The 27,927-nt window shown below is 39.1% G+C and overlaps 1 protein-coding gene and 1 pseudogene across 1 annotated transcript in view; one reads left to right on the forward strand and one right to left on the reverse strand.

The window, feature by feature from the left end:
* The window catches only part of GALNTL6 (polypeptide N-acetylgalactosaminyltransferase like 6), a 1,281,746-nt gene that overhangs the window by 567,120 nt on the left and 686,699 nt on the right, over nucleotides 1–27,927 (forward strand). The window lies entirely within an intron of this gene.
* On the reverse strand, nucleotides 25,787–26,255 carry LOC116466022 (ubiquitin-conjugating enzyme E2 N-like; annotated as a pseudogene).

Here is a 27,927-nt window from a genome sequence, read left to right on the forward strand (position 1 = left end):
ATGTATATATAATATGTATGTATACATACATATATATGTATATATAATATGTATGTATACATACATATATATGTATATATAATATGTATGTATACATACATATATATATGGAAATAGCAAAGCAATTCCTATAATGATCCACATTACCATTAAAAAATCCTAGACCCTTCACATGGCCAAAAGTGTTTTTAAATCTTTAAAATAGCAGAGGTATTTTTAATGATTTCACAAATGATGATGTCAATTCTTGAATTCAATTTCTATTTTACACAAATAGTCTCCAAGTGTACATTAAGGAAAGTTTCCATAAGCAGACAAATCAATCAGCACAAGTTTTACAACTATTCGAAGTTGGAAGATATCATCAGTGTGAAAAAGGTTGTAAAACCAATGAAGAATGGTAGTGCATTTTTATTTTATATCCTACAATACTAACACTAAAGTGCATTTAAAGATTCTGAGACAACAGTCGACAAAAATGTTTTAGTGCTGGTATTCCATCAGGTACTTCACTAGATTATAAGACAAGCAATTTTTATGTCTCAGATTTATTGAGAGCTAGTCACTCTAAATAAATCTTGGAGTTATTTAGATTTAATATTCATATTTAAAATGGTGAGGATAATTGCGTTTAAAAAAATCAAACTACAATAACTAAATACTGTTTAGTAGCAGGAACTAAGCAAATGTTAAAAAATACAACAATATATTTAGAAATTCAGCATTATATGCCAAAGAATGGAAAGGAGCTATTCTGCTTTCTGATATTTGTATATCATGTTGCATAAAAGTTAAATGTGCAGATTGTCTTAATGGCTCTGTTAACAAATTACTTTAACATTTATGAATGTAAGGGAATCTGGGACATTGAGCGACATTGCTTTCTGTGGTCAGATGTATGAACATACCACAGTAATGTGCAATCAATGTCAGGAAAATTATCCTACAACATAAAGGGGTAAAAGTTTGGGAAGTTACAAAATAAAAACTCAACTCATAAAAAGTCTTTGTGCATTTGTAAAAGATGGATATTACCCACCAATAGCAGAATATGCTTGGAGTAGAATCTGTCTCAGAAGAAAAGCACTTTTGAGATTTCTCCCCCTCTTACTTGTAAATTAAAAATTCAGTCTCACTGGATGTAAGTGTCTTCAGAAGCAACAGAATTTATCTGACAAAAATAATGATAGTTATATATCCTTATTGAGTCTTACCTTTGCCTTCATGTGTATGGTAGCTTTGTATTGTCTCCTTTTTCTCCTGAAGTGCGAATGTGAGTAATCTCTCAAGTTTTCAGGAATGCTGCACACATTCACAAGCCTCATGCTCACTACTAGAATACTTTATTCATTCTAGTAGAAATCTGTTTTAAGCAGGTGCTCATTTTGTAAATTAAGATAAAGGATTTTGAGATACTATAGAAATATATATTTTTTCTTAATAAATTGCATTATGGATTAGCTTTTATGATGACAGCCTTGGTAGTCAGAACATTGCAAAAAGTTATTATGGAGATAATATCTTCTGTCTTCTAAAGAAAGTAATAATATATCTCAGTTAAAATTATTTTCAGTTTAATTATTTTAGGATTCACATTTAATTTACAAAGATATATTTGCTGAACCATGCAAATAGACATTTTTTATGTAGCTAGCTTTAACAAAAAAGAACTATTAGAAGTGTTCTAATGTAAGTTGTTTGAGAGAATGGCATTGCAATGAAATACATGCAGGCTAATTTGAACACGCATATAAGAATTTTGGAAAATACATGATAAAATGAAGTGATGGAATGGAAAGGCACAACCTAAGTTTCAATGTCTACCCTATATTAGGTTGTATCTTAGTTATCACATGTAGTATTACAGCAAATTCCACAGTAGAAAAAAATCTTATGCTTGCTTTCTTTTCTTTTATTGTAAAAGGTATGATGTGTACTAAATGAATGAAATAAGCAAAACATACTATTACTCAATCATCTTTAAAATGTCTATATTGAAAAGTTTTCTGACTTAATTTGGGGCTTATAAATATTTACATTTGTCCTATGAGTAGCTTTTACATTTTGTAAGCATTTCATTTTGAAGAGATGATTAATCTCATTTAGTTGTCATTTTTCTAACTCACATTTCACTCTTTTGCGGTTTTGCTCTCTTCTCAAATATTAGTTTGTAGTATATGAAATTCCATTTTTTGTAGGACATTAATGGTTGACTTTGACAGTTTCATATATTTCAATCTTTATGACCAAGCATCTTAAAATCTATCTACCTCTGGATGGAAAGTCTATCCTGGGCTCATGTTTTAAACTAATACTTTTAAAGGTAGAGAAAAACATCAGGTGTTGGATAAGCTGCTCTGACTTTCCAACTGCTTTTTGTGTAAGAAAATTCCACATGGCTGAATTAATATGGGTTTGGCATAGAAGGAGACGCTGCTTTTAGAAGCAAAACTGTTACAGCTCACCAACGTCACAAAGGCATGACTTCCTCAAGAAAAATAAATTGTGCAATTCATTTTATGGCAGATTAAATCCCATTTATTTTTCTTTCAGACAGCTGTTTTGAATAGAATATCACCAGTGTGAAACCATTTTATGGATGTTGGGCTTCAGATCTTGGGCAGGCATAACTTTCTTTGATGAAATAAAAGGTTATGTTTTATGACTATTCCTCTTGTCAGCAAACCTCAGCATGTGAGCCTTAATAATACAATGTTCAGTATTTCAAGCAGCTCTTTTTGATGTCTAAATATCCATCTGCTCTTAATTTAAAAAAAATCATTGCATCTACACAATGGAAAAAAGAAAACCTCACAAACATTTTCTCTTTTATCCTGAATTATAACACTTACTCAATAAAATAAAAATATCAATCTCTCAACATTCAAGATTTTTCTTAAGCTGACAAGTTTTGAACATCAAATTCATCCATGTTTATGAAATGTGTTTTAACAAAATTCTCCCTTAATAAGAATTAAATGTTTTATGTCAACTGAGGAACGAATTCGTATTAGAATAATAGGCTCTTTGAGATGAGGGATTTGTAGGTGACATGGTACATTTGTAATATTTATAAATGAGTAAACAGAGATTTATAAAGACGAAGTCCTAAGTCACACAGTGGATCAATTTTATATGCTTCAATAAATGCTAGTTTAATTTAAAAAGTACAGTTTTCACAGTTAGGTATCCAAGGTTCCTTTCTTTGTAGTTTTCTCAGATGTTTTATTCTGAGAAACTGAAACAATTCTGATAACTATCGTTAATTTAATAAAATGTACCACAATTATATAGACATTCTAGATAATTGAATCTAATTTATTACCCATTTGTCCTTAGGATCACAACAATAACAGAAACCATCATTTCACTATGTGTATACCCAAGTATTGAAATAGAGGATTCATGAGAATCATAATGACTTGAGCACACAAATTCCAGTCTCTATAATGGCCTTCCAGGACTGCAGGAGGCCAATCAGCGCCTTCCTCCTGGAGAAAACAGTGATTCTAAAGTTTGGAAAGGCTCTCAAAAGTAGTAAAATAGGTCATAAAACAGAGTTAAATATGTTTTATATAGCTTCACAGACTTATGTGCAGTGGAATTTATTGAGGTCCTTAAATGGATTTTGGGCTGGCCCCTTGTGGGACATCTGATTCTGTCTTTATCCTGGAAAAAGAGTTAGGCAGCCTAGCAAGGCTGCTTTGCTTTACCCAAACCAAGGCACATTTGAGATTTCCCAGGGCCATGCTGGTGTGAATGTCTCCAGAAGATAAGGGCCATTCTAGAACAGAGAGAGGTAGGATTAAGGGTAGAGGAGGCATGGGGAGTTACTGGGCAAATAGCTAGCATTGGCTTAGAGACTAATTAAATACACGTCCTTTATTTTCTCATCTTTTTTTCTGCCTGGCTTCTCAAAACGTATATCAGGAAGACTATATGGAATATATATACGCATATATATATATATACACACACACACACACACACACACACACACACACACACACACGGAATTCATATATATATATATATGCTGCTTTGTAAACTTGTGGCTATCTCACAACACAAAAATACCTGACCGCAATACTGTGGCTCTGTAAAGAGCTGCTTAATGCTAGCAACTGAGAGCCTAGTGGAGCAATGATGAAAGAAAATTTAATTTTATATCCTGAATAAACTCTAGCTCTATCACTTGACAGTTTTGACTTTTACATATTATACTTCTGCATAATTATTAAGCCCATATCCAACTTAGTGGAGACACATTTTGAGTTTGAAATAAAATTTAAGCAATTCTTTTTTTGATTGGGTACATATTTTCCTCTGGTTTTGCCAAGTTGAAACTCTGCTTCTTAGAAAATAAATGAAAGTATGAAGAAAAGATTTTCCTTTTATTTGTTCATTTATCTATTTATTTTACAATACTGAGTATTATAAAACCATAGACTCATGAGATAAGTAGAAATATAGTGACCGGTTAAGAGCCTAAGCATTAGAGACAGAGTCTTGAATTCAAGTTCCAGCTCTGCCACTTACAGCCCTTGAGGCCTTGCAAAGAATTGGATATGATGCTGGATTACAGAAACAGGATATGATTTCACTATTTAAAAAAAAAACTTTCAACGAAAGGTATCACCAAACTAGAAAGGGTAGGAAAAATAAGTCCCCCAATATAGAGAGAAGACAGCAGGTTACTCATGACTGCTTCGCGTAAGTTCATGCTTGAAGGGCTAAACCAAGTTGGTCCAACCCATGGCCTGCAGGCTGCATGCAGCCCAGGTTGGCTTTGAATATGACCCAACACAAATTCGTAGAGTTTCTTAAAACATTATGAGATTTTGTTTTGCAATTTTTGTTTTGTTTTGTTTTTAGCTCATCAGATATTATTAGTGTTAGTGCATTTTATGTGTGGCCCAAGACAATTTTTCTTCCATTGTGGCCCAGGGAAGCCAAAAGATTGGATGCTCCTTGTCTGAACCATTGCAACATACTCAGAGAAAATGCAAAAATTACCTTTTAACCATGAATGATAATATTCATGTAATTGTGATGAAGGAAATAACTGCCCAAGACTGCAGTCAGAAGAATAATTTCTATACATAGAAAAAGGCAAATTTTAGGTTCCAGACTTCAGTGTGCTTGTTTTTGACCTTTGGAAAAAAATCTAAAATAATGATGGCTATTAAAAAGTAAAAAAAAAAAAAAAAAACAAAACAGAGGCTGGTGAGGTTCAGAGAAAAGAGAACACTTATACACTATTGGTAGGGGTGTAAATTAGTTCAACTATTGTGGAAAGCAGTGTGACAATATCCCAAAGACCTAAAAGCAGAACTACTATTTGACTTGGCAATTCCACTCCTGGGTATGTACCCAAAGGAATATAAATCATTGTACCATGAAGACACATGCACACAAATGTTCATTGCAGCACTGTTCACATTAGCAAAAACACGGAATCAACCTAAATGTCCATCAATGGCAGACTGGATAAAGAAAATGGGGTACATATACACCATGGAATACTATGCATCCATAAAAAAGAATGAGATCATATCCTTTGCTGGAACATAGATGGAGCTGGAGGCCATTATCCTTGGCAAACTAACATAGGAATAGAAAACCAAATATCACACATTCACACTTGTAAGTGGGAACTTAATGATGAGAACACATGGGGGCCTACTTGAGGGTGAAGGGTGGGAGGAGGGACAGGATAAGAAAAAATAACTATTGGGTACTAGGCTTAGTACCTGGGTGATGAAATAATCTGTACAACAAACCCCTGTGACATGAGTTTACTTATATAACAAACCTGCACATGTACCCCTGAACCTAAAATAAGAGTTAAAATGACATCAGTGTTTTTTTAAATAATCAGAGAAGTAAGTACTGTGAATCAGACTTGGTTTGTTAAGTTTTAGCCAAACATTATCCCTGCTGGAGGTATGAATTTCAAGCTCAGATTCCCTTAAAAGTGGGACTTTCCCCACCACCAGGGGTGATCTTAATCTAGTATCCCATCAAACTGCCCCATGGGTCCCACATATAAGGCACGTAGCTTTCTCAGGCCACTCCTGTAAAAAACATCTGGGGTTACCCCATATTGAATACAGGCACCAATCAGCCTATCCATCCACCCACTGACTTAAACCACTTCATTCTACTTCTGTGTGAAAGGTGAGACATGCATGATGAGTAGTGGTACCTCTACTATAACAGAACCCAGGCTGAGTCCAAAAGATGCCCTGACATGACTCTCAGTCCCATGGTAAGCTACCAGGAGTCCCTGAACATATTGTTTTTGCTAAATGTACACTGATGTGTTTTCCCTTACTCCAGATCCCTTACACATCAGTATAAAATCCAGAAGAGGGCCTAATGGCATGACTGCCCTGCTGACTTACTTAAGACCATAGGTGACATGGTTATCTAATAAAACTGCATGGATTTCTTATTGCAAAAATGATCTATGAATCAAAAGAAGTCACATTAAGCAGGAAAGATTCAGGGATATATAATTCCAAGATCCACATCTACATTTAAATATCTGCAGCTTCTTAGTAGCAGGCAATAAGCCCCAGTGGAGATACTGAAAGCTGTAAGATCATAAATGATGTATACATTCTTATGTGTATACTTTCTTATGAGAATGCTTTATCACAGCTGGCCTGCAGTACCATTAAATAAGATTCACTTAATAATTATTACCTTAATTTTAGTCATATTGTACCTAGAAAAGTATATTTTCATCTACAGTGGCATGACACATTTCAAAAGTGTCCCATAATTCTGTATTTACATAAAAAATGTTAAAAGATGCTGTAAACTCTTCTAATTTCTAGGGTACAGAGAACTTGTTTCTCCTAAATGAACGGTATTATTGCTGAGTTGTATGAAGGCAATTTAATAGTGACTGTGGAACTGATGATTGACTTCTAAACTTGAATCAACACACACAGGGAAATCATGTGGTACCCTCTATGTAGGATGGGAAAAGAGGGAAATAATGGGAGAGGAAGACTACTTCTATGCAGTTGATGTTGCACTTGACTGAATAACCTACACCACAACTGTTTGTGATTGTACTGCTCTTGTTTAAAAATGTAAGGTATTATTAGTACGTAGAAGTTGAAAGAGAACAGAAATGGCTGCTTTCAATTAAAATGCAACTCCATTATGTTTTCATTGTATCAGACTTTCATCCAGAAGATAGGAAGTCTAATGTGTGAAATATTGCAACTCAAGTCCAGGTTTCAAGGCCAGAAGCAATTGCTTTCAAGTCCTGTACAGAAGTTTGCATTCAGCTTCAGCTTGCTCTCTAATTTGCTTCCTCTATCTCTCCCTGTAATTGAAAAGTGTAAAGGAAACAACATACCCCCTTAGTTTAATATGTTAACACCCGATGATTAAGAATTGTGTGAAAAAGGGTACAGCAAATGAATGAATGATGATGAAAAGTTTGCCACTCATTATATCTAAAATTGGTTTTTGCCAATTTCAGAATTCAGAAAGGTAATCTATTTTGTTAGTTTTAGTGAAAACTCAATTTATCCTATACAATAGTAAGTATTGTATGGTAAACTCAAGTCCTTACCAGTGTAGATCAAGAATGTTTATTATTATTATTATTTAGTACTATGAAGGTCTTTTTCTCCTGAGAGAAATTACAAGGCATCATTAGTAGCAGATATAGAAAATATTATTTTCGAATTCTTTAATCCACTTTTCATTTTAGGATCAGGGAAGTCCTACAAGGGAGCTGAAGGCCAATATACATAGCAAAACAAAAACAACACAAAACAACAACAACAAATGCCACAGTATTTCACATTAATGTTGGGCCTCTTACATTCTAAGATTTGAAAAAGCTTATGGATTCTGGATCTGTACTTAGCCTAAAAAATGAACCCAAGATAATAAGCTTTTTCCAAGGCAGTGCATGATGAGTAATATCAGTGTATTCTACTCATTTTCAATGTCTGCAAATGAAGTTAACCCCCTTTTTTCGTTAGTGAGTCAAAAAGGGCATAAAATGGGGCACATTGGTTGAAGAAGGGGCCTTGGATGATGGTTCCAATCAAATAACCAATGACACCATTTACGGGACTTCCTTTTCTCATTGTCAGTGAGTGGTGGTGGTTAAATAGGTTATTGGGCATCACCCTAGCTTTGTATCTTGGCTTTCCCTTTACTAGCTGTGTGATCATGAACAAGTTACATATCTTACTTGTCACGTACTCTTGGGAAATTGAGTTTCTACATGTAAAGCTATTAGATCTTGGCTTGGTACAAAGTAAGCACTCAGTAAATTTTGGCCATTATTATTCTGGCTATAAAATTCTAGAATTGAACTAGATGAGAGTTAGTAATATCTCCAACAACTTTCAGTATAAAATTTAGACTTATAGTTCATAGATTATAAAACAACCTAAAAATTATCATTTCTTTCCTTCAACCCTACTGCTTATGAATATGTGCAACACATTGGTAAGAACCTCCTTTTATACCTTTACAAAGAGCAGAGGCACTATCTTCAGAGGCCTCTCTCTGGTGTCCCTTTGAATTTGTAAAGTTAATTCTGAAGTTGTACAACTATCATTTCAAAGAATGGCTCAATTACAGAACCCAATGAACTCTTTATATGAAGATTTAATAATTCATTTGATAATTTAAGTAATTTATAAGTGTATTTGTTCACATTAATTAATATTATTAAACAAACTTAATGAATTTATTTAATGTAACAATTTAATATTGGACCCTCTCTGCTTCATTTGGCATTGCTCGCATTCTTCTTATCTGGGGTATGCTTTTCTCATCGTTTCCTCTATGGGCTTTTCCTTGGGCTTCTCTTCTGCTATATTTTTCTTAAATATTGATGATCCTCAGGGATCCACTCATTACTCACAACTCATAATTGTGCACACTATACCTGGGTGATCAGTTTTTTCATTTTGTACAACTAAACTCTTCTCATGCTTCTGACCTGAACGTTCAACAAACTACTAGACATCTGGAGCTAGAAGGCACACTGATATTTCAAACTCAATGTGTCGACATGTTCTAATATTAAATTTGAAAAGTTCACTTCCTCGCTTGATGACATCGTCATCCATTGAAACTAGACACCTATGAATTGCTCTTATGATTCCTCTTTTTTCCTCACATCCCACATCCAGTCAATGAACAAATCTTGCCAAATTTACCTCCAAAGTACTTTGTAGTCATTTTTCCTTCTCATTCCATTCAACTGAGGCTTTAATTCACTTACTTAAATTCCTGAAAGGTCCTTGTAGCTTGTTGTTCTGTTCCACTTTTGTCTAATCAAATCCATTACCAAAATAATATTTATAACAATCAAAACTGGCAGTCTTCCCTCTCTATTTATAACTTTTTCTTATGCACAACATGTCAAAGTCCACCCTCCCTGAAGAGGCCCTTGATGAGTTCTCTAGTTCATCTTTCTCTATAGTCCATATGGCAGGTTTTGTCATGATAAAACCAAGATGCCAAATTTTGCTTCGCATGGCATATATTTATCACCCCTGTGTTTTATTAAATAATGTTTTCACTATCTGAAATGTATCTCTATAACAGTTCCCTTCTTTCTGTGTTTTTTCTTCTAACCAATCACTAAGGCTCAAAGAGAATAACATCTTCAGCCCATGTTCCCTGAAACCCTGCCACCTGCCACATCAGGCTATGCCATTTACTGTGTGGCCTTGAACAAATTACTTAAAAAAAAAAAAATCCATGACTCAGTTTCTCTAATAGTAAAATTAGAATAATAATAATAATCTCACAGAGTGGTTGTGGATATTAAAGAGAATGCATATAAAATGCTTACACAGTCACTTGCATACAGAAGCCCATAACAATTGTTGGTTTCTACCTTTGGAATCATTCTTCATTACTACTATAGTACCCTGAATCAATACCGTTGTAATTTTCACACGATCTGACTGTGAGTTTATATCTATCTTTACTACCAATTAACTCTTTGAAGAAGGGAAGTACCTGTGTCATAGTCAGAAAATTATTATAGGTTGAACCAATGTACATATTCACCCATTTGCTCATCCCTGGAAATAGAAATCTTTTTTTTTTTTGAGAATAGAAACCTTTTACTTCTTCAAAACTAAATGTCTAAAAATAATTTTCAGTCATTAGGAGAATTTATTTCTTTGGTTCCTTTGATTAATTAAAGTGGTGGAGAGATTCTACAAATAGAAAATTTTACCACTGCACACTAATGATGTATGTCAGAAATAATGAAGCTCACAGAAACAAACTACACTTCTTTGCAATAATTATTTCCAAATGTTACAAGCCCATGGTCTGTTATGTTATTCCCACTTGAGAGAGTTTGTAAGTAATATGAGGTGTGGTATTAATTATTGTAAACACGTTATTTGATTTTTCTGAGAACAAAATTTCAATAAAGAAAACCATGATAGATTTAGTAAAATTGGGACTGGGCATGTTAGCTCATGCCTGTATTTTCAGCCCTCTGTGGGGGGCCAAAGGCAGGAGGATTTTTTGAGGCCAGAAGTTGGAATCTAGCTTGGGTAAAATAGCAAGAGTCTGTCTCAACAAAAAATTAAAAAGTTAGCCCATTCTGGTGGCACACTTGTAGTCCTAGTTACTCTGGAAGCTGTGGGAGGATGGCTTGAGCTTAGAATTTTGAGGTTACAGTGAGCTGTGATTGCATCAGTGCACTTCAGCCTGGGCCACAGGGTAAGGCCCTGTCTCTAAAACAAACAAATAAACAAAAACAAAATTAGCATCAGAACCTATCTAGCATCCATGTCGGGGAGTCTTATATTAAATGCAATAAGTATTCTATTTATTTAAATTGAAAAACCCTTTGATCACTAGGAATTTTGAATTCCAAGAGCATGAACCTACTAACATTTGAAAAAAGATAACATTTCTTCCCTTAACAGAGTGTCAGTAGCAGAATGGCATGGGTTGGGAAGATAAATATTTATTGAACTACTTGATCCATTGTCATTTACAAAAGATTCAGAACTTTAAATAAAGAGTGTGTAGAGGAATCTGTCTCCTGCCTATCTATCCCTAATCAAAGTGGACCTAAAAAGATACAGTAAGAACGCTCAACTAATGGACAGAGTAAGACAGACTTGCTAGGTAGATGAATTGATGGATAGATAGATGCATAGCAGAAAAAGAATCATAGAGAATTTTTTTCTCCCAAAGCAATTTTTATTCCAGTTAAAACTGCAAATGTATGGCCTGTGTCCCCATGTAAGACTATAAGTTCCATAAAGGCAGACATAGGTGCTTGTTTTTGTCACTGCTATTTCCCCAAAGATAGAATATAAAATAGTAGGATGTGTAAGAGTTAAAGAAACAGAAAAAACATGAAAGACAGGTTTATTTTGGAGAATAAATCTGAGAGGGGCTTCTGGCCAATTTCAGTCAGGAGCACACTCTCTTAAAGACTAAGAGTATTTAAGGGTTTGGAAGAGAGCTTATCACAGGCTTGCAATGTTTCTGTGTGGCGGAGAAGTTTATTGTGGGGTTAGAATGTCTGTTGTCAGAGGGGAGGCAATCTTGGGGCTGACCTCTCCCTGGTCAGAGGGGAGGTTATCTTGGGGCTGGCATGTCTCTGGTTTGGAAAGGGTTTATCTTAGGATTGGAGTGTTTCTGGTCGGAGATGTCATTTGTGGTTCATGGTCATGCTGACATTAGCCATTAGGCTGATGACCTTTTGATTGGATTAGGCAGTTTTTTGATCAAGGGGAACTTTAAAATGGTGGTTCTTGTCCAAGATGGTGATGCTCCTGCTCTGTCAGGATGCTTAATTAATAATTAATATTTGCTAAAGAAGTTAATAAATCATAGATGAAAATAAACTTTCTCTCCATTTCTGAAATCAGAGGCCATACTCCCTTAGCACTCCTGACTGCAAGGGACCTCAGCTTCAGGCCTTGCCTTGCTTATCTTCAGAGCCCTTCTTATAAATTTGTGAGTTTATCTCCAAACCTAATGTGGGAAATCTAAAAAAAAAAAAAAATCAAAATGTATGTAGTGCGAGCCTCCAAGTTTTAACTTTTAAGTAAGGACAAAAGGTCCTAGAGTTCTGTTAATTTGGTAACCTTGACAAAAATCAGAGACATTTTAAGAGCTTAAAAAGCTAGGCTGACCCACCTTTAGACATCCGGTATAATTGAAGACAATTTCAACTTCCATTAAGATCTTTGTTGTGTGCAGGCCCTGTCAAAAAAAAATGAGGTAAGCCTTATATAACTGTAAAAAAGCGGCAATTCATCTGCATTCATTTTAACTTGAAACCTGCTGGTAGAAGATATGAATTAGATAATTTGACAGCATGTGTTTTGGTGGTTGTTACAGCTGATAAGAGACTTTGTAATGTTCTTTTGCCTCACTTTTTCTTACCAAAGGTCATATTCCTACATTCTGTATTACTAAAGATATCAAAAACTACATAGTTTTTGCAGTTTATCAAAAAATAGTTTTCTGATACATTTTTTACATAGATCTGGTTTACAGATTAGAAACAGTTCATTAGTTAAATCTGAATTTCAGAAAAAATGTTTAACTAGTTTCCCATCTTTGTATTTTCTATATCTGGCAAATCTGTATAGATCTGTATAAATACAAACTACAAAAGCAGTTCTGGCTATCTCAATGTAAGTTGAGGAATGTACATAAATAATTTCATTTGTAATTGCCACATTGACATATTTTTATTTGTCATTTTATATAAGATATATAATAATTTTATTCCTTCTCTTGGAATTCAAATGGTAGTGCCATATCACCTTCAGATGTTGCCTGACTGATTGCCAAACACAGATGAATTGAAGAGACTTATGAAAGGTCTCCTCAAATACATACTCAGTATGTGAACTCTGACATCCTTGTAGTAAGATCAACGTGGGAAAAAATAACCAGCCTGTTTTTTGAGTTAACAAATAGAAACAAATACCAGAGAGACCAAAACACTACAGGTCTGTGTGAATAATCACCCTCCTCCCCTCCCCCAACCTTGATTTTTTCTCTTACAGTTAAATTTATCTAAAGAAAAGACATATCTGTCTGGTTACACTCAGATATCACTGAGTAGAGTCAGTGGAAAGAGACTTTGACTCAGACTTTGACTAGTTCCTTGTCCAAAAAAAGGAATGAATGTAATAATGCTACCAGCATTTATAAGTTGCTGGGAGGATGAAAGAATCTGTAAACAGTTAAGCACAAAATTACTGCTAATTAATTAGGTATCATCAATTATGTATTTTTCTTGTGGTTTCCACCAAGGAATTAGAATTAGCTTCTGAGATTTAAGTTGTAAAATTAATACCCCGTGAATCCTAGCAGGAAGGTGCAAAGCACTTTGAAAGAGTGGTGGTGGTCTCCAAACCTGTGAGATGGCATACCTGAGTGTAAGCAGATAGGCATGTCTTTTCTTTAGATAAATTTAAGTGTAAACAGAAAATAGAAGTAGTAAGGAGGGAGAGTATTCACATAGGCATCACGCGTTTTGATCTCCTTGGCATTTGTTTCTATGTTAACTCACAGATATGCTGGTTACTTTCTTCCCATGTTGGTCTTCCTACAAGGATGAAAAAGGTTGATTATGAGGGTGGAAGCAGTTTCATTTCCATGTGTTCGCCTTCATTCTTTTGCTGAGTCTTTTGCTTCAGTCTTTTGCTGAGATCTACTGACACATCGGGTTTCAGAAGTTGCATGGCTCAGGCATACTTTTGATACATTTACCAAGATAATGAATGCCTTCATAAGGCCCCTAGACAGACTTGTTTTTTTGAGGTGGTACTGATAACTCCATGTAGCCAAGAATGTAATCTTGTTCTTATTTGAATTTCTGCATACAGTCTGTATTGGAAAAATTGTTTTAAACCTTGTAAAAAAAAGTGTTGCTTCTATCTGGCATCGAATATAGCTTAATTAATCTCATTCACTTCTAGTTTTTAGAATATCTCAGTTCTGTCATGTATCAGAATTTAGGGCAGGAATTGTGCTAATTTTTTAATGGACATATTAATAATGCAGATAAGTTTATCATTTTGCACATCTACTAATAAAATAAAGTCCTCATGAATTAAGTTATACTATATAAAACTTACTTCACATATGTTTTCTTCCAAAGAAACTTAATCTTTTGAGAGAAAATATGTATATGTCTTATTAACATCGCTTATAAGGTTAATGTAAATTTACTATACTCCAGACTTTTAAGCCTTGATTGGCAATACCCATAATGCTCCACAAAATGATAAATACTAGTTTTTAAATTTTTATTCAGTACTAACTGAAGACATGAAATGATACTCAAAATGTGTCTCAAAAAATATTTTGTCTTTTTATTATGAAACTTTAAAAAATATCAGGGAAATAGTATCTATAAATACTTATTATAAAATTAGAATATTGGCTGGGTGTAGTGGCTCCGGCCAGTAACCCCAGAACTTTGGGAGGCCAAGGCAGGCAGATGATGAGATCAGGAGTTCAAAACTAGTCTGGCCAACATAGTAAAACTCCATCTCTACTAAAAATACAAACCAATTAGCCAGGTGTGGTGGTGTGTGCCTGTAATCCCAGCTACTCTTGAGGCTGAGGCAAGAGAATTGCATGAACCTGGGAGGCGGAGGTTGCAGTGAGCCGAGAGCTCGCCATTGCACTCCAGCCTGGGCAACAGTGCGAGACTCCATCTCAAAACAAACAAACAACAACAATAACAACAACAAAAATAATAGTAGAATATTATCTGGAACCTTGCAACCTTGCAGTGGTTTTGCAGTACACCAGTAAGTTTTCAATACCTCACATCACCTATAAGCTCTGCTGCCCTCTCATATAAACAGGTCTAGAGATAGTTCCAGTGTAACAGATCACAAAGCTCATCTAAAACAGCAAGGATGTTGTCAAGTGCTGTTGTGTCCGGAATAGGTGGGTTCTTGGTCTCGCTGACTTCAAGAATGAAGCCGTGGACCCTCACAGTGAGTGTTACAGTTCTTAAAGATGGTGTGTGTGTAGTTTGTTCCTTCAGATGTTCAGATGTGTCTGGAGTTTCTTCCTTCTGGTGGGTTTGTGGTCTCTCTGGCTTCAGGAGTGAAGCTGCAGACCTTCATAGTGAGTGTTACAGCTCATAAAGGCGGCACGGACTCAAATAGTGAGCAGCAGCAAGATTTACTGTGAAGAGTGAAAGAACAAAGCTTCCATGGTGTGGAAGGGGACCCAAGCAGGTTGCTACTGCTGGCTCGGGCAGCCTGCTTTTATTCCCTTATCTGGCCCCACCAACATCCTGCTGATTAGAGAGCTGATTGGTCCGTTTTCCAGAGAGCTGATTGGTCCGTTTTCCAGAGAGCTGATTGGTCTGTTTTGACAGAGTGCTGATTGGTGCATTTACAATCTGTGAGCTAGACACAGAGTGCTGACTGGTGCATTTACAATCCTCTAGCTAGGCATAAAAGTTCTCCAAGTCCCCACCAGATTAGCTAGATACAGAGTGCTGATTGGTGCATTTACAAACGTTTAGCTAGACACAGAGTGCTGATTGGTGCATTCACAATCCTTTAGCTAGACATAAAAGTTCTCCAAGTCCCCACCCAACTCAGGATCCCAGCTGGCTTCACCTAATGGATCCCATGCCGGGGCCGTAGGCGGAGCTGCCCACCAGTCCCATGCCGTGCACCTGCACTCCTCAGCCCTTGGGCGGTCGATGGGACTGAGCACTGTGGAGCAGGGGCAGCACCCATCGGGGAGGCTCGGGATGCACAGGAGCCCCCTGGGGGTGGGGCTTAGGCATGGCGGGCTGCAGGTCCTGAGCCCTGCCCCACAGGGAGGTGGCTGAGGCCTGGTGAGAATTCGAGCGTGGCATGCATGGGCCTGCAGTGCTGGGGGACCTGGTGCACCCTCTGCAGCTGCTGGCCCGGGTGCTAAGCCCCTCACTGCCTGGGGCCGGCGGCGCAGGCTGGCTGCTCTGAGTGCGGGCCCTGCTGAGCCTGCGCCCACCCAGAACTCACGCTAGTCTGTGAGCACCACATGCGGCCCCGGTTCCCACCCGCGCCTCTCCCTCCACACCTCCCCACAAGCAGAGGGAGCTGGCTCTGGCCTCGGCCAACTCAGAGAGGGGCTCCCACAGTGCAGCAGCAGGCTGAAGGGCTCCTCAAGCATGGCCGGAGTGGACACCGAGGCCAGGGAGGCGCCGAGAGTGAGCGAGGGCTGCTAGCACATTGTCACCTCTCAATCCCCCCTCTAAACAGGACATCCCAACTGCTGTTGGGAATTTGGCCGATGACCACTCTAGCTACTTCCTGCTAGATAGGGATGAAGATGGGCCCTGCAGTTACAGTGTCCTCCAGAGGAGAGCTCTCTAGGCCAGTGGAAGGGCCAGTGGGTTGGTCCAGGGGGTCCTCAGTAGAAGTTGTTAGTTGGGCTCATTTGGGGTTCCATTTGTAAGACCTTCTGTAGCTTGATGGCCTCGATTCTAGCAGAAACAAATTTGACAAGAAGGTTAAAAATACAGGGTCCAAAGGCAAGTAACAGCAAGATGGCTGCCACGGGACCTAGAAAGGGGAGAAGTCATGTTGCCCAACTCCAGAGGTTGGTATAAGAGTTTGAAAGGAGGTCAAGAGATCGAGACCATCCTGGCTAACATGGTGAAATCCCATCTCTACTAAAAATACAAAAAATTAGCCAGGTGTGGTGGCAGGTGCCTGTAGTTCCAGCTACTCGGGAGGCTGAGGCAAGAGAATGGCATGAACCTGTGAGGTGGAGCTTGCAGTGAGCCGAGATTGTGCCACTGCACTCCAGCCTGGGCAACAGAGCAAGACTCCATCTCAAAAAAAAAAAAAAAAAAAAAGTTTGAAAGGCGTTGTCTGATTTCAGAAGCCTTTCCTGTAAATGCCGGGCGGCATCTCATACTATCCCTGACTGGTCAGTGTAAAAACAACACTCTTCCCCTAAGAAGGTACAAAGTCCTCCTTTCTCAGCAGTGAGGAGGTCTAGGCCTCAGCGGTTATGGAGAGTCACTGCTGCTAAGGTGTCTATTTGGGATGGTAGAGTAAGGATAGATTTCGTTATTTCTTGCAAACTGTCTGAGAATCCTTTGAGAGTGTGTGGTAGTAGGATAATGCATGTTACGCTGTTAACTTTTAGCAAACTTTACTTCAGTTGAAAACCTTGTACGTTTGGGATTTTAATTTTTCTTTGCTATTAATAAAACCTCGTTCAGTCCATATTAACTTACAATTGGTATAGATATCTCTTTTCTGATTCTGTAAGTACTTTAAGATTTGGCTGAGTGCAAACAGCTCCCACGTTTGAGCAGACTAATTATTGGACAGTTTTCCTAACTCTGCTTCTATAAGAGTTTCCCTATCACTTACTGAATACCCATTGTTTCTTTTTTCCTAATCACTCAGGAGGAACCATCTATCATACTGTCCTGAAAGGAGTTCCTACTATGTCTGGTTGGACCTTTGTATGGTAATTAATTAAGATTTAGATCCCCTGTTAGGAAACCTGTTGGGTTAAGGACTTTTGATAGGAAGGCTATGGGTTGTCATTGGCCTGAATGCTTTCAGGCTATGCCCTTGTTTACACTGACAACAAGGTGGTATTGGAGTGTTACAGGGTCATGGAGAAGATTGTCAATTATCAATTATAGTTTTAAATTTACCCTGGCTTTTAAAGGAATAGGGTACACTGTTTTTTCTTTATTATTTCTCTCTCTCTTTCTTTCTCTTTGACTTCTTCGTCTCCCTTTCCTTCTTTCTCTCTGATTCCCTTTGTCTCTTCCTCTCTTTCCTTCTTTGACTTTCTGTCTCTCTGTCTCTTCCTCTGTCTCCTTCTCTTTGTCTCTGTTTCTTCCTCTCTCTCTCTGTCTCTTCCTCTCTCTCTCTCTCTCTGACTTTCTGTCTCTTTCGTTCCTTCTTTGACTTTGTCTCTCTCTCTTTCTCTCTGCTGGTCTTTCCTTGCCTCTGCCAGTTGCTTATGCTGCTGTTCTCCCCTCTCCTTCCTCTTTTTGATGGCTTCGGCAGTGTAAGACTGCCACTACCTTGGGTTTTTGCACTGTGCAATAACTCCATAATTTCCTTGTGGTATTTAATGGGGGTTCCTAGAGGTTAAGAACTCCCTTTCTTTCCATATTGCAGCATGGGCATGTAGGATTAGATAAGCATACTTGCTATCTGTATACACATTTATTCTTTTTTCCCTTTCCCAGTTCTAAGGCTTGGGTAAGTGCCACTAGTTCTGCTAACTGGGCACTGGTCCCTGGGGGAAAGGGCTTACTTTCAAGTATGGTTACATTACTACCTATGGCATAACCTAACCTTCATATCTCATTCTCCACAAATGAGCTTCTGTCGGTATATAGGTTAAGGTCAGGATTAGCTAAGGGGACTTCTAAGAGATCATCTCAGGTGGCATAAGTCTGGACTATAATTTGTTGGCAGCCATTCTTGATTGGTTCCCCATCCTCTGTGGCAGGATTGAGGGCCATGCATGTACATATTTGAAGCACCGGTCCCTCAAGGAGTAGCACCTGGTATCTAAGTAGGTGGTTGTCTGATAGCCATAAACTTCCTTTGGCACCTAGTATGCCATTTACATCATGAGTAGTCCAGACAGTGAGATCCTTTCCTTGTATTATTTTGATAGCCTCTGACACTAAGACGGCCACTGCCACAACTACCCATAAACAGTGAGGCCAGCCTTTTGCTACTACATCAATTTCCTTAGGTAAGCCACTGGTTGTGGGGTTGTCCCACAAGTCTGAGTAAGGACTCCAAGAGCTATCTCTGCTGTTTCCGTGACATAAAGAGAAGTTTTGTCCTGTTGGAAGGCTTAAAGCAAAGCTGGAGCTTGAACTAGGGCCTGCTTTAAGGTTTCGAAGGCTGTTTCTGCCTCTGGTTCCCATTCTGCTAGATGAGTATTTGCTCTCTGGGTCTCCTTGATTAGAGTATAGCGGGGCCTGGCTATCTCGCTGTATCAGGGGATCCATAGCCGGCAAAAGCTGGTGATTCCAAGGAACACCCACAACTGTTTTAATGTCATAGGATGAGGATAAGCCAGTATAGGCTGTATTCACTCCTTGCCGAGGGCCCTGGTCCCTCTGGCTAAGATTTGGCCTAGATATTTGACCTTCTGTAGGTAAAGCTGGGCTTTCGACCTAGACACCTTGTACCCTTGATCAGCTAGAAAGTTCAAGAGATCTAGAGTAGCCTGCTGGCATGAGGCTTCCGCACTGGTAGCCAAGAGCAAATCATCCACATAATGAAGGACCAGAGTACCTGGACTTGAGAAGTGGCCTAGATCTTGGGCCAGTGTGTGACCAAACAGATGAGGGCTATCCCTAAACCCTTGGGGCAAGACCATCCACATAAGTTGGGATGTGCGGTCTGTGGGATCCTCAAAGGTAAAGAGAAACCGGGAGTCAGAGTGCAGGGGAATACAGAAGAAGGCATCCTTGAGGTCCAGAACAGTGAACCATTCTGCTTCTTCTTGTATTTGAGAGAGCAGGGTATAAGGGTTGGGTACAACTGGATATAGAGGAATTACTGCATCATTGGTGAGCCTAAGATCTTGCACTAGTCTCCACTGACCATTTGGTTTTTGTACTCCTAGAATTGGGGTGTTGCGGGGACTGCTGCATTTCCTTACTAAGCCTGGAGCTTTTAAATGTTTAACAATATACTGTAAACCTTTATGAGCTTCGGGCCTTAAGGGATATTGCCTTTGATAAGGAAAAGAGGTGGGGTCTTTTAGCCTGATTTGGACTGGGCAGGCATTTTTTGCCCTTCCAAATTGTCCTTCCAATGCACAGATTCAGGGTTGATTCGCTCTTCAAGTAGGGGACAACAAATAGGTAACTTGTTCCCCATATTCACGTAGATAATTGCTCCAGCTTTGGCTAATATATCTCTCCCTAATAAGGGTGTGGGACTTTCAGGCATACAAGAAAGGCATGTGAAAAGAGCAAAGTCTCCAAATTACAACTGAGGAGGTGGGCGAAATACCTGGTTACAGGCTGTCCCAGGATTCCTCGGATGGTAACGGACCTTGAGGACAGTCATCCAGGACAGGAGATTAACACTGAGAAGGCTGTGCCAGTGTCCAGGAGGAAGTCAATTTCCTGGCCCTCAATGGTTAAACATACCCAGGGCTCAGTGAGGGTGATGACATGAGCTGGCGCTTGCCCCAAGCACCCTCAGTCCTGTTGTTGGATCATCTGGTTGGGGACTTCTGACCCAGAGAACCTTCATTCTCTGGGGCAATGCACCTTCCAGTGATTGCCTCAGCATAGTGGACATGGACGAGGGGGTAGATTGTTTCTCACTGGACAATCTTTTTTAAAGCATCTTAGTAAACCACACTGATAACAAGCCCTACTGGGTGATTAGCCTGCTCCATTTTCTGTCCTCTCTGAACCACCAAGGTTTGTTTTTGTATGAGGGCCATGACTAAGGCTGCAGCCTTTCTCTTATCTCACTTTTCCTTTTGGGCCTGTTCCTCTTGGTCCCTATTATAGAACACCGAGGTTGCCAGGTATAATAATGCCTCCAAATTTTGTTCAGGGCCCAGGGCTTGCTTTTGGAGCTTTCTCCTGATATCTGCAGCTGATTGGGTAATAAACTTATCTTTTAGAATCAATTGACCCTTGAGTGAGTCAGGTGACAGGGAAGTATATTTTCTTAAGGCCTCCTATAGCTGCTCAAGGAAGGCAGAAGGATTTTCTTCCTTTCCCTGAGTTATGGTGGACATCATTGAATAATTCATGGGCTTTTTCCTAATTCTCCTTAGTCATAGAACACAGGTCAACAGATGTTTATGACTCCAGTCCCTATAATCTGAGTTGAGGTCTTAGTGGGGATCCATACTGGGGACGGCTTGTTGAGCAGTAGAGAATTTATTCCTTTCTTCGGCTGTCATTCTGTCATTTACTTGACTAAGATACCAGGTATCTCTAAACTCTCAAGCTGCAGCTAAAGCCGCATTCTTCATTATAGGCCAGGGTTTGATCTAACAGTAGCATGACATCTCTCCAAGCAAGGCCGAAGGTTTGCCCTAGCCCCTGTAGGACATCTCTGTACCTATCAGGATCATCTGAAAACTTCCCCAGGTCTGCCTTGATCTGCTTTAAATCATAGAGGGAGAAGGGGACATGTACCTGGGTTGAGCCAAATTCACCTCCTCCTGCAGCTTGAAGGGGACATAACCAATAGCCTGGGGGTTTGTGGTCCTTTGGAGATTTCTTTGCTTTTTTCCTTCTGGGCAGGGGAGATTAGAGGAGGATTATCATTAATAGGAAGGGGAGCTATAGGAAGGCTAGGATATGGGGGTAAGCTGAGAGGTCCTCCTGTGGGATGTAAATTGTAAGCTTTGCATAGTTGTGTATTCTCCTTCAATGAAAAGAAAGCTTGGACATAAGGTATTTCACTCTATTTGCCTTCCCTCTTACAGAAAAGGTCAAGCTGCAGGATAGTATTATAACTTGTACTCCCTCAGGTGGCCATTTTTTCCCATCAGAGAGAGAATATTGGGGTCAAGCTGTAATGCAGAAAAAAATGAGCTGCCTCTTTCTCAGGGTTTGTGGGTCAAATTGGTTCCAATGGCTTTGGATGCATTTCAAGGGTGAACCTGTTGATGCCTGAGTGTTTCCCATCTGAAAGACAAAACTGCCCGCAGTTTTGGTTTGTTTGTTTCTACCTTTGCCCAAGAACCTGCAGTGGTCCCTGGACCCTGCTGATCAGAATAGTTGCACTCACTGACACAGGAGCAGAAACAACCTCTACCCAAGAACCCACAATGGTCACTGGACCCTGCTGATCAGAATAGTTGTGCTCACTGACACAGCAGCAAAAACACTAGTTTTCATCTTAGACTACAAAGAGGACTGAGGAAGGTCAGATTTAGTGGCCCTTACCAATGCATTCTTGAAAACCTGCACCCTTGCCTGTCTTCCTAGACCACAAAGAGGACCAAGAAAAATCAGATTTATTGGCCCTTACCAACACATTGTCAAAAACCTGTTAGAGTCCTAAGCATTCACCTGTTAGTATTGGGACTTTACCCACATCCTATAAAGATGTTATGCCCCAAGAATGAAGTGGAGGGCCATACTCTGAAGGAAGGAAGGGAACTCCAGAGTTGGAAGAGTGATGCCTTTTGTCCTCACTTATATGAATAGGAAGGATACAATTTCTGAGGCTACGCATATCCTACCTTCAGGAATAGCTTTTGTTAGGCCTGCTTGTCTGAGGAGGGATCCTAAAATTCCAGGTAGTCTCCCCTATGACGGGGCTTTGGGCAAAAATTATGTCTTTCTGCTTAGGGAGCCTGGGTGCCTAAAGAAGATAACAGAATCCTGGAGTTTATACTAAAAATCATTCTTATAGGAGAAACTAGAAAAGCACCAGAGACGGGGTGATTTTTAGAAGTGGGACTAGCCTTGGAGAAGAGAGGCAAGAGGAAGTTTGCCTGGCAGGCATTAGGACCCAGGAGGCAAGGGTCAGCGTAGATAGAATAGATGGGCAAGTTTCGCTTGGGCGACATGCCTTTGAGAGTTCCGCTGATGGCCGCAAGGTTAACCAACTTGTTGTCAGGACCCCGGAGCTGAATGGCTTTCTTCTCTGTAGACCCTTGGCTCAGCCCAGGAGTACAGGACAAGTGGAAGCTGGTTCCAGGCAAACCAACGCTCCCAACTCCGAAGAGTCAGGGGTTGTTCGAGAGCCCTTTCCCAGAAAGCCTGATACCCGTGTCTTTAGCCTGGTGGCCGCGCTAGTTGCTTTTAACTGTGCCCAGTATTTAGCCCCTGAATTCTAAGGAAAAATAGGACAGAATAGCAAGCGAAAGGGGTCTGATGGTACTCACCGCTTGGCGATAGGCGATGGTCTCACTGCTTGGTGACAGGCAATAGTCTCACCGCTTGGCGATAGGCAATAGTCTCTTTGTGGTTGCCAAAATGTGTCTGGAATTGGTGGGTTCTTGGTCTCACTGACTTCAAGAATGAAGGCACAGACCCTCACGGTGAGTGTAACAGTTCTTAAAGATGGTGTGTTCGGAGTTTGTTCCTTCAGATGTTCAGATGCATTGTTTCTTCCTTCTTTTGGGTTCATGGCCTTGCTGGCTTCAGGAGTGAAGCTGGAGACCTTCATTGTGAGTGGTACAGCTCATAAAGGTGGCGCAGACCCAAAGGGTAAGCAGCAGCAAGATTTATTGCGAAGAGCAAAAGAACAAAGCTTCCGCAGTGTGGAAGGGGACGCGAGTGGGTTGCCACTGCTGGCTTAGGCAGCCTGCTTTTATTCCCTTATCTGGTCCCAAACATATCCTGCTGATTGGTCCATTTTACAGAGAGCTGATTGGTCCATTTTACAGAGAGCTGGTTAGTCCGTTTTACAGATAGCTGATTGGTCTGTTTTGACGGAGTGCTGATTGGTGCATTTACAATCCCTGAGCTAGACACAGAGTGCTGATTAGTGCATTTACAATCCTCTAGCTAGACATAGAAGTTCTCCAAGTCCCCACTGGATTAACTAGATACAGAATGCTGATTGATGTGTTTACAAACCTTTAGCTAGACACAGAGTGCTGATTGGTGTGATCACAATCCTTTAGCTAGACATAAAGGTTCTCCAAGTCTCCACCTGACTTAAGCCAGCTGGCTTTGCCTAGCAGATCCCATGCCGGGGTCGCGGGCAGGGCTGCCCACCAGTCCCGCTCAGTGAACCTGCACTCCTCAGCCCTTGGGCAGTCGATGGGACCAGGTGCCGTGGAGCAGGGGCTGGTGCCTGTCAAGGAGGCTTGGGCCATATGGGAGCCCACCGGTGGGGGGGGGGCTCGGTCATGGTGGTCTGCAGGTCCCAAGCCCTGCCCCGTGGGGAGGCAGCTGAGGGCTGGCAAGAATTCGAGTACAGCACAGGTGGGCTGGCAGTGCTGGGGGACCTGGCGAACTCACGCTGGCCTGCGAAGCGCCGTGTGCTGCCCCGGTTCCCCCCAGCGCCTCTCCCTCTACACCTCCCTGCAAGCAGAGGGAGCTGGCTCCGGCCTTGGCCAGCCCAGAGAGGGGCTCCCACAGTGCAGCGGCAGGCTGAAGGGCTCCTCAAGCATGGCCAGAGAGGACGCTGAGGCCAAGCAGGCGCCGAGAGCGAGCGAGGGCTGCCAGCACATTGTCACCTCTCACTATGACTATGATACTTTTCCAGTCACCTTTAACCAAAAGAGCTGCCTGAGTTATCTGCTATATGATATTCTGATACAGAGTTCTAATATCGAAGTTATAGTTCTTAAATAAGTCCTTGTTGTGTGTGAAAGCAACAGTTGGCAGTTCTAGAGCCCAAGTAGAATCCTCAGGAATAGACCCTGATGCTTGAAAGCAGGGAAGCTGAGTCAAGGAAAAAGGACTTTTCTTCAGCCTCTACTTCCATGTTCGGAAAAAGAAATATAATAACGTTACCAGCAAAAGAAAGGTTGCTGGGGGGGTGAAAAGATATTACGTGTTTAATTTGGAAACAGTTAAGCACAAAATTAATGTTAATTCGATAACACTAATTGTGTATTTATCTTAAAAATACAGGAAACTAAACATGCAATTATTGAAATACCAGTGATTTGATGGAATTCAAATTAACCATACTTTGAGATAAATTAGAAAGATGTTTGGTTTTGTTGTTTTTTAAAAAAAATTGATATATATTCAGATGAATAATTATAATTTATAGTTACTACTCTAGAAGTTTTTCTTTTATCCTAGAACTTTAATGCTGAGTAATATCATAAATTATTAATAATAATAATATACAATATGAAGAATATAGTGCATATACCTTGATTTATAACATGTATCCATTATAAGCCAAAATTTTTGAGAAATGTATTTTTGAGAGACTGTACATTAAAAACTGGATGAAATTGATGATATTTTATTTTTATGAAAATGATTATAGAAGTTAATTTTATTAAGTGTTTTATGTTCAAGATTTTATGTAAATCCTTTTAATATTCAACACCAGAAGGAATCAGTCTAAGATATATATTATTCTGGTGGAATTTAGTTTTTTAGTTTATTTTTATTTTCAGTCATTTTTATAACAAAAAATATTTTACTAAAACATAAGATTTACAGAAGTTTCCAGACAAGCCATCCAAAATGGTCACAAGCTTTTTTTGAAGGGGAGAATCTATACTTGACAGCAAAGTCACAGTGTTATTATTGAGAGCTGTGATGTTTGTTTAATGTTCCCATTCTGGTTCAAACAATCAAGTTTGTCCATCTACAGCATCTAAATAAAGTTAGACTTGGCTAGGGAACATATTCTAAAGAACTGGTTAGTTGCTTTTAATCAATGCAATTAGATCACCAAAAAAAGTGGGAAAGGAGCTCATAAATTAAATTAAAACTACCTCCCCCCTCAAAAAATAAAATAAAATAAAATAAACACCCATGCCCCTGGAGCTAACCTGACAACTACCTTCATTCACAGTGCCTTACACTTAAACCAGGATTGGGGAAATGAATAAAAGCAGAGAGGGGCCACTGCTTTTAAATGTTTCCCAACAGTCCAGACGATACTTCTAGCCTCCGCTCGTACTTTACAACAGTGAATCAGAACAAAACATAGATTTGCTAATGTGCATTTAATCATCAAAGGACCGAAGAAGTCTGGGCTTTTATTCTGTGATGTTTCTAAGACTGTGTCTATTAAATGTAAACCAAAGGAAAGAAGTCTTGGCAGAACAGGAGAAGTGATGCATACTTGATGATTGGATCAATTTAAATATTATTCATGTCATATAGCCTAGTCCCTGCTCTAGCTGCTTCTATGGCTTGGGCTTCGTTGGTCTTTCCACTGCTCCTCTACATTTGCCAATCATTTGCTAATGGATCATCTGGATTTGGAGCACTTAACAAGGCCTGGATCCATAGCAGAACTGTGAGGATCTGCAGGGCTGGGGGCCACTTATCTTTCAAAATATCTAAACATATTCTCCCCAACTTGTCTACATTAGGATGACAAATTTTGGTCATGAAACGCACTTTAGGGGTTGCCACTGGGTATTCTTCTGGAAGAAATAGTTCAAGTTTGAAAAGTCCCCCCCACAAAGTGGGAGTCCCAGGGGCCGGCAATGACCACATGAAAATAATGGGTGTTGCTCTCATATGGTTCTGCTTTGATGCCAGGAACTGGTTCTGCCAGCAAACGCTGAGTTTCCTTGACAATCCTGTGGGGCAGCCCAGCCATCTTGTCAGGTCCCGAGTTGGGTCTCTGGTCTCTAACTTCTAGTTTATATATCCTTGTTTTTAATGTACAAAGATATACACTTTAGTAGGGAAAAAACCGATTATCACTGTTTAATATGCATCAATTAACATAAGTAATCTATTTTAATGGTATTTCAGAACAACAAAGAAGAGCTCTTTCCTTAAAGCTTTAAAAATGTAATTGAAATCTGAAAACATATTCCGTATAATTTACTGCGAAAGAGAAGAGACACTCTAATAGTCATATTCAATTTTTTTGTTTTGTTTATTACAGTAGACATTTAGAACATCTTATCCTTAAAGTAATTTCAGTTGCTTTGCTGATTTGCAGCTTGTCAGAGTGTTTATTCCTTTTCCTTTTTGCAATAGAATGATAATGAGAATAAATTTTGTTTTGTGTGAAAATAAATTTATTTTTGTAACAGTTAAATTAAAAAGATAATCTGATAAATCTGAATGTTATTTTAACAGTTTGTGCTCCTGTCGTACTTTCAACTGTGAATTTTATTCAACTGCCCTCTGTCAGGCAAGCTTTATGAATTCCTGCAATTTGCTGAAGGCATTGTAACAAAACAATAAAGTGAGGTGGAATAAACCTTTAAAAATTCCTGTGAAGATTATACTTACTTTTTATTATTTGTTATTTTCTGTCAGAATTTTGGACAAAGAAGTTAAGACCTGTGCTTTGGATGAAACACAAATGATTATTTCCTTTAAAGCTATTTCCTTTTTTCTTTTTGTAATGAAAGGCTTATTGATATATAATTCACCTAGCATGAAATTGACCATATTAAAGTGTACAATTCAGTGGTTTTTAGAATATTGATGGAGTTGTGCAACCATCATCACTATCCAATTTTATAATATTTTCATCACCCCCAAAAGGAACCCCACACCCAAAAGCAGTCACTCCCATTCCTCCCTACTCCCAGTTTTCTGGTAACCAGTAATCTACCTTCTCTGTCTTTGATTTGCCTGTTCTGGAGATTTTATATAAATAGAATAATTAAATATGTAGTCTTTTGTGGCTTGCTTTTTTCCTTTATTGTATTATTCTGAGATTTGTTCATTTTGTAGTGTGTATCAATATTTAATTCCTTTTTATGAGCTATAACTATAATGAAATATTATATGGATATATCACATCTATGTTTATTGATTCATCAGTTGATGGACATTTAGATTGTTTCCGCTTTTTGACTATTATCAATAATGCAAATATGAACATTGATGTGTCAGTGATTATAAAGACATATTTTTCTTCCACTTGAGTATATACTTGGGAGTCAAATTGCTGCAGTGTATGGTATGAAGAAAATAATTTTATTTATAATAGCACAAAGAACAATGTGTAGTATTTTGAGGACCTGCCAAACAACTTTGCAAAATGGCTGCTTCATTTTAAAAACAGAAATTTTTGAGAATTTTCATTTTTTTCATGTCTTCATCTACACTGGATATTTTCTTTGTTTTTTGTTTGTTTGTTTCTTTGTTTGTTTGTTCGAGATGGAGTTTCACTCTTGTTGCCCAGGCTGGAGTGCAATGGCACAATCTCGGCTCACTGCAACTTCCACCTCCCAGGTTCAAGTGATTCTCCTGCCTCAGCCTCCCAAGTAGCTGGGACTACAGGCCAACCACCACGCCTGGCTAAT

The sequence above is a fragment of the Hylobates moloch genome, unplaced genomic scaffold, assembly GCF_009828535.3.
Source record: "Hylobates moloch isolate HMO894 unplaced genomic scaffold, HMol_V3 SCAFFOLD_3, whole genome shotgun sequence".
In the NCBI taxonomy this organism is placed as follows: Eukaryota; Metazoa; Chordata; class Mammalia; order Primates; family Hylobatidae; genus Hylobates; species Hylobates moloch.